At 38.1% G+C, this 14,167-nt stretch overlaps 1 long non-coding RNA gene across 2 annotated transcripts in view; it reads left to right on the top strand.

Annotated features, from left to right (window-relative positions):
- Positions 1 to 14,167, top strand: part of LOC114053412 — a 39,207-nt gene that overhangs the window by 13,609 nt on the left and 11,431 nt on the right. Inside the window, exon 3 of one of the 2 annotated variants that reach the window (XR_003570377.1) lies at positions 10,850 to 11,337. The exons of the other annotated variant lie outside the window; for it this stretch is intronic. This is a non-coding gene — a long non-coding RNA (uncharacterized LOC114053412). Of the gene's footprint in view, positions 1 to 10,849; positions 11,338 to 14,167 lie in introns of those variants that run through there. 2 annotated transcript variants of the gene reach the window in all.

Consider the following 14,167-nt stretch of genomic DNA (forward strand, 5'->3'; position numbering starts at 1 on the left):
TAGGTGAGAAATCCAATAGGAAAGTCTGAGAGATTGAATAGACAATGGGAATAGATAATGAAGGGAACAGGTAGGAAGAAGTTTGAAAGGCATCTGAATAAGATCGAAAGGTGGGACTAGGGCTTTCAAAGGGAGATAAGGAGCTGGGGCCCATAGACAAATGGGAGCCAGATTCCCTTTGGGGCAAGGGGCAAAGATCTCCGCTTGGGCCCATACCCCATCACTCCTGCCAATTAAATAAAGCTAACTTAAAGTAAAAATGTGTTTAATCTGTTGTATTTTTTTTTTCCTTTTGATTCACCACAGGCAACATTTATTTCAAACCTTTATCTAAGAGTTGGAAATTCCTCATACCTCCCCTTTAGCCTCTTCTAAAGATCATGTGCCCTCAAATCCATTGGCAAATGTTGGTGTTGGAGAAATAACTGTACTTGTGTTCGTATAGTTCCTAGGTTTGTTTTGGCAGATAGATTCCCAAGTATTTCATATTGCCTACAGTTATTTTAAATGGTGTTTCTCTTTCTATCTCTTCTTGCTGGACTTTAAAATGCTGTGGGTTTATTTTATATCCTGAAACTTTGCTGAAGTTGTTAATTATTTCTACTAGTTTTTTAGTTGATTCTCTTGAATTCTCTAAGTATACCATCATATCATCTGCAGAGAGTGATAGTTTTGTTTTCTCATTGCCTATTTTTATTCCTTCAATTTCTTTTTCTTCTCTTATTGATATAGCTAGCATTTCTAGTACAATCTTGAATGATATTGGTGATAGTGGACATCCTTGCTTCATCCTTGATCTTTTTACTTAATCCTCATCACAGATAATGCTTGTTGAAGTTTTAGTAGGAAATATATATATATATATACATATGTGAGAGATGGCCTAAAGTGCAGTTCCCTCAGGCCTAAGTTTCACTCTTGTAGAAGACCCTGAGTTAAGTTTCCCTTTCTCAAAATCCACATCAGCACAGGTAGTTCCTGGTTGCTCCGCTTCCTGGTACACGCATATATCTAGATCCCAAAAATGGGCATGTTTGCTTCTATTGGGTATTAGTTGCAGCGTTTAGATTGTACACCTTGAGTACCCAGCCAATGGGGGAAAAAGGTGAGAGAGTGGGAGGGGGCACTGAGTTAGGGCTATAAAACTTTGCTTCTCACAGCCAGCAGTTGCACTCCCTGGCTGCTGCTGCTTGAGCGTCAAGGGCAGTGCCCTTTCTCATGAGAAAGAATAAAGACCTTTTCTGATCTCTGATTCAGACTCCAAACTCTTGATTTCGGTGGTGGTTCTCCCCCCCCCATATATATATATATATATATATATATATATATATGTTTTAGGTAATTGGGGTTAAGTTACTTGCCCAGGGTCACACAACTAGTAAGTGTCAAGTGTTTGGTCTGAGGCTGAATTTGAACTCAGGTCCTATTGACTTCAAGGCCAGTGCTCTATCTACTGTGCCACCTAGCTGCCCCTAGGAAATATTTTCTTAACCAAACAAGAGATAGAGGCAATTACAAAAGTTAAAATAGATAACTTTGATTACATGAAACTTTGATTACAGACACTGAAAATCTTCTGCACAAAATTAATGTTCCTAGGATAAAAAGGGAAGTGGTCAAATAGGAAAAAAATCTTTGTATCAATTTTTCTAATAAGGCTTTGATATCCAAGAAATATGGGCAGCTAGGTGGTGCAGTGGATAGAACACTGAGCTTGGAATCAGAAAGACTCATCTTCATGAGTTCAATTCCAGCCTCAGACATATACACACACATGTGTGATCTTTGGCAAATCACTTAACCTCAGTTTGCCTTAATTTCCTGGGAAGGAAATGGCAAACCACTCCAGTATCTTAGCCAAGAAAATCTCAAATGGGATCACAAAGAGTTGGACTCAACTGAAACAACTGCACAATAGCACCCAAGAAATATGAACAATAAATATATGTTTAATTAATAGCTATTCCCCACAAATAAGTGGTCAAAGGATACAAACAGTTTTCAAAAGAATTATAAAGTATTCACAGTCACATGAAAGAATACTCTAAATCACTTATAATAGAAATATAAATTAAAATAACCCTGAGATTTCACCTCACACTTTGCAAATTGGAAAAAATGATTTTTAAAAATGTTAATCATTAATGTTGGAGGAGTTATGGAATAAGTACACTAACACATTGTGATGAAACTGAAATGGTACAACAATTTTGTAAAACAATTTGGAATTATGTAAAAAAAGTGAACAAAATGTCCATACCCTTTGAACCAGAGACTCCTGTACTGAGCTTATGCCCCAAGGAAGCCATTAATAAGAAGAAAATCTCCATATACCCTAAAATATTTCTAACAGCACTTTTTGTTATAACAAAGAACTAGAAACAAGTAAATGAGGAATAGCAAAACATGAATGTAGTGGAATATTACTGTGCTGTAAGAAATAATGAATACAGAGAAGCATGGAAAGATCTATGTGAACTGTTACAGAGTAAAGTAAGCAAAGCCAAGAAAACAATATATATAATAACTACCACACTGTAAATGGAAAGAACTACATTTGAAAAATAAAAAGTGAATAACAGAATTATAAAGATCAAGCAGGACTCAAATGAAGAGATATGAAAGGACACTCCCAGCCCACCCCTTTATGGAGGTCCACAGTTGTAACACATGGCACATGTTTTTGTACTTTTTCAATGTATTGATCAGTTGTACTGACTTTTTTCCTCTCTAAGAAATGTCATTTGTTATATGGAATGTCTCTCTGGGAGGAGGAGGGGGAGTGATATTTAGGATAACTATGATGATGTAAGAAACAGAAGATAATTGATTAAAATGTATTTTAAAAAACAGGTTCATGAATCCGATGTTAGGAACTTCTGAAAATGAATGAATGAACAAGCATTCGTTAAGCTCTTACTTTATGCCAGGCTCGGTGTTAATTGCTGAGGATACAAATAAAAACAATCAAAAGAGATCCTGTCCTCAGGGAGCTTAGATTCTAATAAGAGAAGGCAACCATAAAGAGGAGCTAGAAGGGAGAAGGGAGGCACAGCGGCATGTCTGGAAAAGGCCAGGAAGTGATGCTGAGACCTAGTTCCAGGAAAGAGAAGGTACAATTTCATTTATCCAAGGGGAGGTGCCTAAGGGCAGGTACCGGTGTGAGAAAGGTTGAGGAAGATGGCCAAAGTGTAGGCAGAATGGTTTGGAAATGCCAGGAAAAGAGTTCAACCCCTCTGATTTTACATATGACGCCTTTATTTGTTGTCATAGGCCAGGAGGTCTTTAAGCACACGAGACAGCTGTCATAGATTAAAATTTAGTCAAGAGACTTTTGTTTGTTTTTTTGGCTAGGCAATGGGGTTAAGTGACTTGCCCAGGGTCACACAGCTAATAAGAGTTATGTGTCTGAGACTGGATTTGAACTCAGGTCCTCCTGAATCCAGGGCAGGTGCTCTATCCACCGCTCCACCTCGCTTCTCCTAGTCAAGAGATTTTGACTACCTGAGAATGCACTATCTGCCCTCCACTTGAATGTTCTCTGGTTGCACCAACTAAGCAAGGCTCTCAAGCTTTTAGCAGGCTGCAATACCTGTCATGGCCACAAGAGGGTGATTAAAGGTTATACTTTTCCCATAATGGCTCAATGCCCCTGGGGTTTTTTTTGTTTTGTGTTTTTTGTCTTTCATCTCTTCCCTAGAAAGTGGCTCTCCCAGAACTAATGAACTCTGAGTGTAGATTGAAGGTTTTTGGGGTTTTTTTACATTTTTAATTTTTTTTTGCAATCGGTTAAGATAGAAATGTTTTGTATGACTTCACATGTATAATTGATATCATTTCCTTCTCAATGAATGGGAGAGGTACTGGAGGGAGGGAGAGAATTTGGAACTCAAAATTAAAAAGTGAATGTTAAAAAAAACCCTTTTTTTTAGTGGCAGATGGCTAAAAATTATACCAAGTTTTCAAACAAAATGGTTGCTGGAAATACTGATGAAAATAGAAGAGGTGGGGCAAGTTTGGAGGAAAAAATTTCTTGGAGAAAAAAAAAAAGTAGCTGTCCCCTTGCATGTACTGTGGTTTCCCAAGAACAAAATCTAAGGAATAAAAAAAGTAAAATTTTTTAAATTATATAAGTACATAAAATTTTTAGTTATAAGAGATGACTCTCAGAGGGGGAAGCATAAGAGAGAAATATAGGTGTTATAAAAATAAAACAGCAATAAAATCTATTTAAAACTTTAAAACATATAAAAATAATAAATGCAATTATTTTGGCTCCCCTTTCACCTCCATGGAATAATTTGCTCTCATAATTTATTTGTCCTCTATAACCAATGATTCAGACAAGCAACATATAGGTCATTATATTTTAATGTGTATGAAATTGAAGTGAAAGTAAGACAGATACACTCTCATGCCATGCAGCTAGAAGTCACTCTGGCCAAGATAGACAATCTTATCTTATTTTTTCTCTCCCCATTTGTCTCCTGTTCCTCTGTTCTGGGAAATTCCTCAAGAATTTCTGTAACACATAGAAATTAGGAGAGGGAAGGACTCCCCTTTTTTTTTTCTTTCAATTAAAAAAAAAAAGAAATCTTTGTTACATTTTAAATTCCAAACTGTCTCCTTCCTTCTCTCCCTCCTTCCCCATCCTGCACTAAAGAAGGCCACCATTTGACACAGATTTACAAATATATGTAAAACCATACTATACATACTTCTATAAGTTCTTTCTCTGGAGGTGGATAGCATCTTTCTTCATAGATTCTTCATACTTGATTTGAGTATAATACTCAGTATAACTTGGTTATTCACAATTATTCTTCAAACAATATTGCTATTGCTCTCTACAAACAGTCTCTTGGTTCTGCTCATTTCACTTTTCATTATTTCATGCAATTCTTTCCATGTTTTTCTAAAATCAACTAGCTCATCATTTCTTATAACATGGTGGTATTTCATCACAATCATATACTACAACTTTGGCCATTCCCCAAATGATGGGCATCCCTTTGATTTCCTGTTCTTTGCCACCACAAAGAAAGCTGCTATAAATATTTTAGGACATGTAAGGTCTTTTCCTTTATCGCTGATCACCTTGGGAAACAGACCTAATAGTGGAATTGCTAGGTCAAAAAATATATAGTTTTATAACTCTGGGCATAATTCCAGACTGCTCTCCAGAATGGTTGGATCAATTCACAGTTCCACCAACAGCATATTAATGTCTCAATTTTTCTACATCCTCTCCAACACTTTTTCATGTTCTCTTTCTATCATTTTAGCCAATCTGATAGGTATGAGATATTGCAAAGTTGTTTTAATTTGCATTTCTTTAATCAATGATTTAGAGCATTTTTCATGACTATGAATAGTTTTGATTTCTTCATAAAAAAACTTCCTATTCAAATCCTTTGACCATTTATCAATTGGAGCATGACTCATATTGTTATAAATTTGACAAAGTTCTCTATATATTTAAGATACAAGAGCTTATCTGAGAAATTGTCTATAAAATCCCCCCCCCCATTTTCTACTTTTCTTCTAATCTTGGCTACATTGGTTTTATTTGTACAAGACAGAAGGACCCTTGAAGCATTCTTCAAGGACAAAGGAAGGCAGATGATAAAAATGTTGTCATTCATTTGTTCAGTCATGTCTGACTCTTCATGACTCAGTGTGCCTAGCATACCAGGCACTTCTCTCCTGAAGTCTGTACATGTTCATTGTTTCCATAGTATTATCTATCCATCCCATCCTCTCCTGTCCCCTTTTCTTTTTGCCTTCAATCTTTCCCAATATCAAGGTCTTTTCCAATGAGTCCCATCTTCTCATTAAGTGGTCAAAGTATTTAAGCTTCAGCTTCAGTATTTGACCCTCCAGTGAATGGCCTGAATTAGTTTCTTTAAGTATTGATGGATTTGACCTCCTTGCTGTCTAAGGAACTCTCAAAAGTCTTCTCCAGCACCACAATTCAGAAGCATCAATTTCATGGGGCTCAGCTTTTTTTATAATCCAACTCTCACTGCCATACGTTGCTACTAGAAAAACCATAGCTTTGACAATACAGACCTTTGTCAACAAGGTGATTTCTTTGCTTTTTAGTGTGCTATCCAGATTTGTCATAGCTTTCCTTCCAAGGAATAAACATCTTTTAATTTCATGGCTGCAGTCTCCATCTGCAATGCCCAAGAAAAAGTGTGTGTGTGTCTTTGAGCTTAAGAATATAAAATCTGACACTGCTTTCATTTCTTCTCCCTCTATTTTCCAGGAAGTGATAGGACCAGTTGTCAAGATCTTAGTTGTTTTTGTTTTTTTAATCTTAAGCTGGCTTTTACATTCTTCTCTTTTACCCTCATCAAGAGGCTTCTTAATTCCTCTTCACTTTCTGCCATCAAAGTGATATCATCTACATTTCTGAGATTGTTGATATCTTTCCTGGCAACCTTAATTCCAGCTTTTGATTCATCCAGCCCGTCATTTCACATGATGTAATCAGCATATAAGTTAAATAAATAAGGGGACAATATATAGCCTTGTCATACTCCTTTTCCAATCTTAAACCAATCAGTTGTTCCACGTTCAGTTCTGACTATTGCTTCTTGGCCCACATACAGGTTGATCAAGAGACAAGTAAGATGATCTGGTACTCCCATCTCTTTCAGGAACAGCCACATTTTGTTGTGGTCCATGCAGTCAAAGGCTTTAGTGTAGTCAATGAAGCAGAAGTAGATGTTTTTCTAGAACTTCCTTGCTTTCTCCATAATATAGTAAATGTTGGCAATTTGGTCTCTAACTCCTCTGCCTCTTTGAAAACCAGATTGCTCTTCTGGTAATTCTTAGGTCACATGTTGCTGAAGCCTAACTCACAGACTCTTAAGCATAACCTTGCTGGTATGCGAAATGAGTGCAATTGTTCTGTAACTGAAGATTCCTTGGTATTGCCCTTCTTTAGGATTGGGACATAAACTTATCTTTTCCAATCTCAGAAACACTGTTGTGTTTTCCAAATTTGCTGGCACATGAGTGCAGCACTTTTAACAGCATCTTTTAGGGTTTTAAATAGCTTGACTGGAATGCCATGACCTCCGCTAGCCTTATTGTTAGCAATGCTGCTTAAGGCTCACTTGACTTCATTCTCAGGATGTCAGGCTCTAGGTCAGTAACCATACCATCTGTCAGTGTCAGTTAAGATCTTTCTTGTATAATTCTTTTGTGTATTCTTGCCACCTCTTCTTAATCTCTTCTGCTTCTGTTAAATCTCTACTATTTTTGTTTTTTATCATGCCCATTTTTGCATGAAACTTTCCTTTAATATCTCTCATTTTCTTGAAAAGACCTCGTCTTTCCCATTCTGTTGTTTTCTTCTATTTCTTTGCTTTGCTCATTTAAGAAAACCTTCTTATCTCTCCTTGCGGTTCTCTGGATTTCTGCATTCGTTTGGGTATATCTTCCCCTTTCTCCTTTCTCTTTCACTTTCCTTCTTACCTCAGCTGTTTGTAAAGCCTCATCAGACAGCCATTTTGCTGTCTTGCTCTTCTTTTTCTTTGAAAAGTTTTTTTTGTTGCTTCCTCCTGTACAGTATTGCAAATCTCTGTCCACAGTTCTTCAGGCACTCTATCTACCAGATCTAATCCCTTAAATCTATTCATCATCTCTACTTCATATTCAAAAGAGATGTTATTTAGGTCATACCTATATGGTCTGAGGGTTTTCCCTACTTCAAGTTAAGTCCGAATTATGCAATAAGAAGCTGATGATCTGGGTCAGCTCCAGGTCTTGCTTTAACTAACTGTATAGAGCTTCTCCATCTTTGGCTGCAACATATATAACCACTCTAATTTCTGTATTAACCATCTGGTGATGTCCATGTGTAGAGTTGCCTTTTGGGTTGTTGAAAAAGAGTGATGTTATTGCCAGCGAGTTATCTTGACAAAACTCTATAATAAATAAAACTAGCTACCATGTAATAGAGCTTTAAGTTTTACAAAGATCTTTAGAAATATTACCAAATAACAACCCTGAGAGGTTTTACAGATAAGGAAGCTGAGGCAGAGAGATTAAGTGACTTCTCCAGGGTCACACACCTCATAAGTGTCTGAGGCTAAATTTGAACCCAAGTCTTGTGAACTCCATATTCATTACTCTATTCATTGTACTACGTAGCTACCTAAGAGAAGCAAGGATTCTTGCCTCCTCACCCAATCTGATCACTAGGCTACATTCATTATAGCTTATAGTCTATATCATGCTCTGGGTGACTAATAATCATATAATCTCCCCTTGAATTTGGACTTTGCCTGGTGTGGTCTGATGGGTACCCCATAGTCCTGCTGCACTAGTAATATCTCCACTTCATATGGAGGCCCCCTAAAAGGGGTCATATGTTACAGTCATCCTCCCTTTATGGTACTCTATGTAAGGGATCTCTCATGGCAGAAAGTGAAGAGCAATTTTGAAGCCTCTTAGCAATTGTTCCCATCACTTCCTGGCAAACAGAGGGAGAAGAAATGGTCAGCGTCAGTGTCAGATTTTATATTCTTGGGCTCAAAGGTCACTGCAGTGACTGCAGCTATGAAATTAAAGGACACTTGCACCTTGGAAGGAAAGCTAAGGCAAATCTAGACAGCATACTGAAAAGCAGAGACATCACCTTGCTGACAAAGATCTGTATTGTCAAAGCTGTGCTTTTTCTAGTAGCAATGTATGGCTATAAGAGTTGGATTATACAGAAAGCTGAGCTCCATGAAATTGATGCTTCTGAATTGTGGTGCTGGAGAAGACTTTTGAGAGTCCCTTGTACAGCAAGTAGGTCAAATTAGTCAATACTTAAATAAATTAATTCACGCTATTTACCGGAGGGTCCAGTACTGAAGCTTAAATACTTTGGCCACTTAATGAGAAGTTGAAACTCATTGGAAAAGACCTTGATATTGGGAAAGATTGAAGGCAAAAGGAGAAGAGGACAGGAGAGTATGAGATGGATAGATAGTATTATGGAAATAATGAACATGAACTTGTACAGACTTCAAGAGGTAGTGGGAGGAGAGAAGTGCCTGGTGTGCCGTGGTCCATGGGGTTATGAAGAGTTGTACATGACTGAATGACTGAAAAAAAAAAAAAAACTGCAAGAGATGACCCCAAGGGTGGACCTTTTATGGTAGAAAAGTCCCAGAATTCCTGCTAGCGTATTGTCCCCCTCTGAATTGCTAGGGTTTTGGGGAGATTGAGAAAGGTAGACAAGGCAAAATTCTACTCATCCAGAGATGAGCAAACTGAAGCCTAGAGAGAAGAAGTGGGTAAGCTGCATCTAGAACCCAGGTCTTCTGACTCCCAGCCTTGAAGTACTATCAAAATGCAAATGTTTATTATATTAGTACAAACATCCTAATAAACAGAGTTCATAAGATCATAGGATCCCAGATATAGAGGCAGAAGGGACTTTAGGGTGCATCTAATCCAACCCTTTCATTTTATGGGTGTAGAAACTGAGGCCTGGGGAAGTTAGGTGACTAGCTGAAGATCACATAGTAAGTAACAGAGGTTAGACTTGAACCCAGGTCCTCTAAGTCCAGAGCAAGTGCTCTTTCTATTTTATGCACTACTCTTCCTTTTTGAACACAAATGAAATGGGCAGCTTTTGTAGGTAATAAAATTCACATCACTGGGGGGTCTTCATAAGAGATAGGATGAATATTCATCTGTGATGTTATAAAGGGAATTAATTCATGCTTTAGTTAAGTGTTGGATTACATGACTTCTTAGGTTCTTTACTATTCTAAGACCTATGACATGACTTTCAATTGATTTTTTTTTCCCTAATGATCACTGACCTCAGTGGGAAAAGTGCTTCCCATCTCTTCACTTAAGATCTTATCTTTCTTGTGTGAGAAATGTGTATGCATGTAAGATATTAACATGCTGCAGAAATTATCTAGATGTGGTTTGAGTGCAACATGAAAAGATATGCCTAGAATCTGGCTCACTTCTCTCCTAGGGATACTGTGCCTTCTCACTCGCTTAGGCTTTCTCTGTCCCTCCAACACCTTCCCTGAAACCATTCCTATGCCCCCTAAATGGTGCCCTACTCCCTTCCCACTGTTCAGTACAGTTAATCATTGACCAAGGAAGACCAGTATAGTGATGGGGTGGAAAGAGTCTTAAAACTGAAGATGAAAGACCCTAACTCCAGTTGCAGCTCCAACACTTAATTAGCCATGTTGCCGTGACCAAGTTACTTAAACTCTCTAAGCCATAATTTCCTGATGTATAAAATAAAAATATTTGTACTACCTGCTTCTCATGTGAAAAGTGTTTAGTATGTTTTAAAGTACTACAAAACTATCTCTCTCACACACACACACACACACACACTTAGATGTATATGTACTAAACTTTCTCTATATCCATATACATACCAGATAGTTATACACACATACACATACATATGTATATATAACCTTATGGCAGTTAGGTGGGGCAGTGCTGGGCTGGAGTCAGGAAGACATGAGTTCAAATCTGGCCTCAGACACTTACAAGCTGTGTGACCCTGGGAGAGTCACTTAACCCTGTTTACCTTAGTTTCCTCATTTGTAAAAGGAAATGGCAAACTACTTCATTATCTTTGCCAAGAAAACCCCAAATCGGATCATGAAGAGTCAGATGTGACTGAAAATGACTAGACAGCAACATATATGATATATAATATATATACATATATGTATATATGTGTACACACACACATATATACCTTTTAAACTAAAAGAATGGAAAAATGAATGCCTCTAGTACTACCACCATATTAGGTAGCTTCTGGACTCATTTCAATGTTGTTATTTCCTTTACACAGAGAAGGATCTAGGACTGAGAAAATGGCAACAATGGAGAATGGGCTGAAGAATCCACAATCTGGGGGAAGCATTTGGTGGCCTTTTTATCCTTGCTGCTCAACTCAGACTTTAAAGAATAAATTGTAATAAGTAGAGAATAAATGGAGACAACAGATGGACTGAAGAGGTCATAAAAGAACAAAAGAGAATAAGGCCTCTAATAAAACAAGCGGATCTCTATGAAGGATTTTGGACAAAACATAGACAGTAATTGAGTAGGATGAGAAATCCTGGAAGGGATTTCAGTTTTTGTGGGTGGAAGGAGTTGCACATTCTAATGAAATTACAGATCTTTTATAGTATCAAAGTAAAGACTAAACAGAGTGGAGGCAGAGCCAAGATGGTGGACTATAGGCCCAGCTGAACTCCCAACATTTTCTTCCAAATAACTTAAAAAAATACAAAAACTCCTCAAATCAAATTTTGGAGCAGCAGAACCAACAAAAGGTCAGAGTGAGACTTTTTTTCCAGTCTAAGAGAACTTGGAAGGATGGCAGGAGAGGTCTGTAACACAGGATAGGGGTCTAGCCTGGAACACAACAGCAGCGCAAGCAATAGGTCTTGGGGGTGGCTGCAGTAGTGGTGGCAATAATAGCAGATGTAAGAGCAACTTTGGGAACTATCAGCCACAGACAAGTTGGGGGGTGGGGGGGGTGGAGGAGTGGGTAGGCAACTGGTCATAAAGAGATTACAGGCAACTCTTTGCTAGCACTGGGTACAGCTGGTATTGATTGGCAACTCTATTGCCCATAAGCAGTTCTAGGTCACAGTTCCACAACAGAGAGAAACATTGGTAATAAGTCATAAGGGAGCAGGGTCCCTAGTCATAGTTCCAAGGTGGAGAGGAGTATTAGCGCTTGTGGCTGCAGGGGAGTGGGGACCCTTCTTTGGTAAAGACCAGAGTGAAGACAAAGAGAGCAGTGGCCCCCGTCACCTCACCTGGGAAGCACTTAAAACTTGTACTAACAAGTTTTGAAGCAGTTCTGAAACAGCACAAAGAAGGCTGAAGCTTGGGACAGTGCCTCCTCACCCCCAGGTGAGCAGAACCCAACTTTAACATAAAGTTCAAAGTCAAGAAATAGCCTGGAAAGATGAAGAAACAAAAAAAAAAATAACTTGACCATAAAAAGCTACTATGGTGGCAGGGAAAACCAAGATACAAGCTCAGAAGAGAACAATAATGTGAAAGCAAGTACAAACTAAGCCTCAAAGGAAATGCTAATTGGACCCAAGCCCAATAAGAATTCCTGGAAGAGTTAAAGGAAAAAGAGTGATAGAGGAAAAAATGGGAAAATAAATGAGAGTGGTGCAAGAAAATTATGAAAAGATAATTGACAGCTTGGTAAAAGAGGCATAAAAAATACTAAAGAAAATGTTTTTAAAAATAGAATTGACCTAATGATAAAAGAGGCTCAAAAATTCACTGAAGAAAAGAATTCCTAAAAAGAATAGGACAAATGGAAAAGGAGATTTAAAAAATGAATGGAAGAAAAGAATTCCTTAAAAATTAGAGACAAGTGAAAACTAATAACTATGAGACATCAAGAAACAATAAAACAAAGTCAAAAGAATGAAAAAAATAGAAAATTTGAAATATCTAATTGGAAAAACAACTGACCTAGAAGATAAATCAAGGAGAGATAATTGAAGAATTATTGGACTACCTTAAAGCCATGACCAAAAAAAGAACCTAGACATCATCTTTCAAGAAATTATCAAGGAAAACTGCCCCAATATTTTAGATCCAGAGGGTGGAATAGAAATTGACAGAATCTGCCGATCACATCCTGAAAGAGATCCCAAAATGAGAATTTCCAAGAATATTATAGCCAAATTCCAGAGCTCCCAGGTCAAGGAGAAAATATTGCAAGCAGCCAGAAAGAAATAATCCAAATATCATGGAGCCACAGTCAAGATCAAAAAAGATTTAGCACCTTCCAAGGAGCTGAGGGTCTTGGAATATTTGGAAGGGGTAGAGCGGCTAGGATTATAACCAAGAATAACCTATGCAGTGAAACTGAGTATAATCCTTCAGGGGGGAAAATGGATATTCAGTGAAATGGAGGACTTTCAAGTATTCCTGATTGGGGAAAAAAAAAAAACAGAGCTAGAGGCAGAGCCAAGATGACAGAAAAAAGACAGGGATTAGCCTGAGTTCTCCCCCAAAACCCTTTAATGTCCCAAAACAAATTCTACAGTGTCAGAACTCAAAAAAGAATGGAGTAAAACAATTTTCCAGCCTGAGACAACGTAAAAGATCAGCAGGAAAGGTCTGTTGCGCCAGGGTGAGAGTGGAGCATAATCTAGCACAGGCTGCACCCCAGGAAACCAGGAGCAGGCCTTGAAGACAACTGAATCAGTGGCTATAGTGGCAGTTTCTGGATCTCTCAGCCTACAGATGGTAAGGGGGTTGGACAGCTGTTGAGAAAATTACAGGGGTCCTTTTGCTGGCACTGTGGACAGGATTTTTACATTGTCCATAGTTGGATCTGGGCTGTAGTCCTAGGTCTCAATCCCAGGACAAGGAGGAGCACTAGCACACTAGAGCTTGCAGGCCCCTCCCCCCCCGCAGGAGTAAGGATCCTGGTCACAGTTTTAGGGTGAAGGCTAGTGTTTGTGGTTGCTCACAGACCAGTGCACAGTACAGGAGAGTAGTAAACACACCTCTCTTTAGATCATACCACCTTAGAAGAACCAAAAACTTACAGGTCTCCAGAATTACCTCTGAAAACATCCGTACAAAAAACCTGAATCTTGGGACAGTGCTCCCTCCAACTTTGGAAGCAGAGCCCCACTTTGGCATAGAGTTAAAAGTCAAGAAATAGTCTGGGAAATGAACAGGCAGCAGAAAAAGATCCTGACTATAGAAAATTACTCTGGTGACAAAGAAGATCAAAACACAAACTCAGAAGAAGACAACAAAGTCAAAACTCCTACATCCAAAGCCTCAAAGAAAAATATAAATTGACCTCAGGCCATAGAAGAGCTCAAAAAGGATTTTAAAAATCAAGTAAGCGGTAGAAGAAAAATTAGAAAAAGAAATGAGAGTGATGCAAGAAAGAGAGTGATGCAAGAAAATCATGAAAAGGAGTCAATAACTTGTGAAAGGAGTCACAAAATAATACTGAAGAAAACAACACCTTAAAAAACAGAATAGGTTTGAGAGGATGCCCATCAATTGGGGAATGGCTGAATAACTTGTAGTATATGAATGTAATGGAATACTATTGTACTATAAGAAATGATGAGCAGACTGACTTCAGAAAAACCTGGAAAGA

The sequence above is a fragment of the Vombatus ursinus genome, unplaced genomic scaffold, assembly GCF_900497805.2.
Source record: "Vombatus ursinus unplaced genomic scaffold, bare-nosed wombat genome assembly UNPS02014811.1, whole genome shotgun sequence".
Classification (NCBI taxonomy): Eukaryota; Metazoa; Chordata; class Mammalia; order Diprotodontia; family Vombatidae; genus Vombatus; species Vombatus ursinus.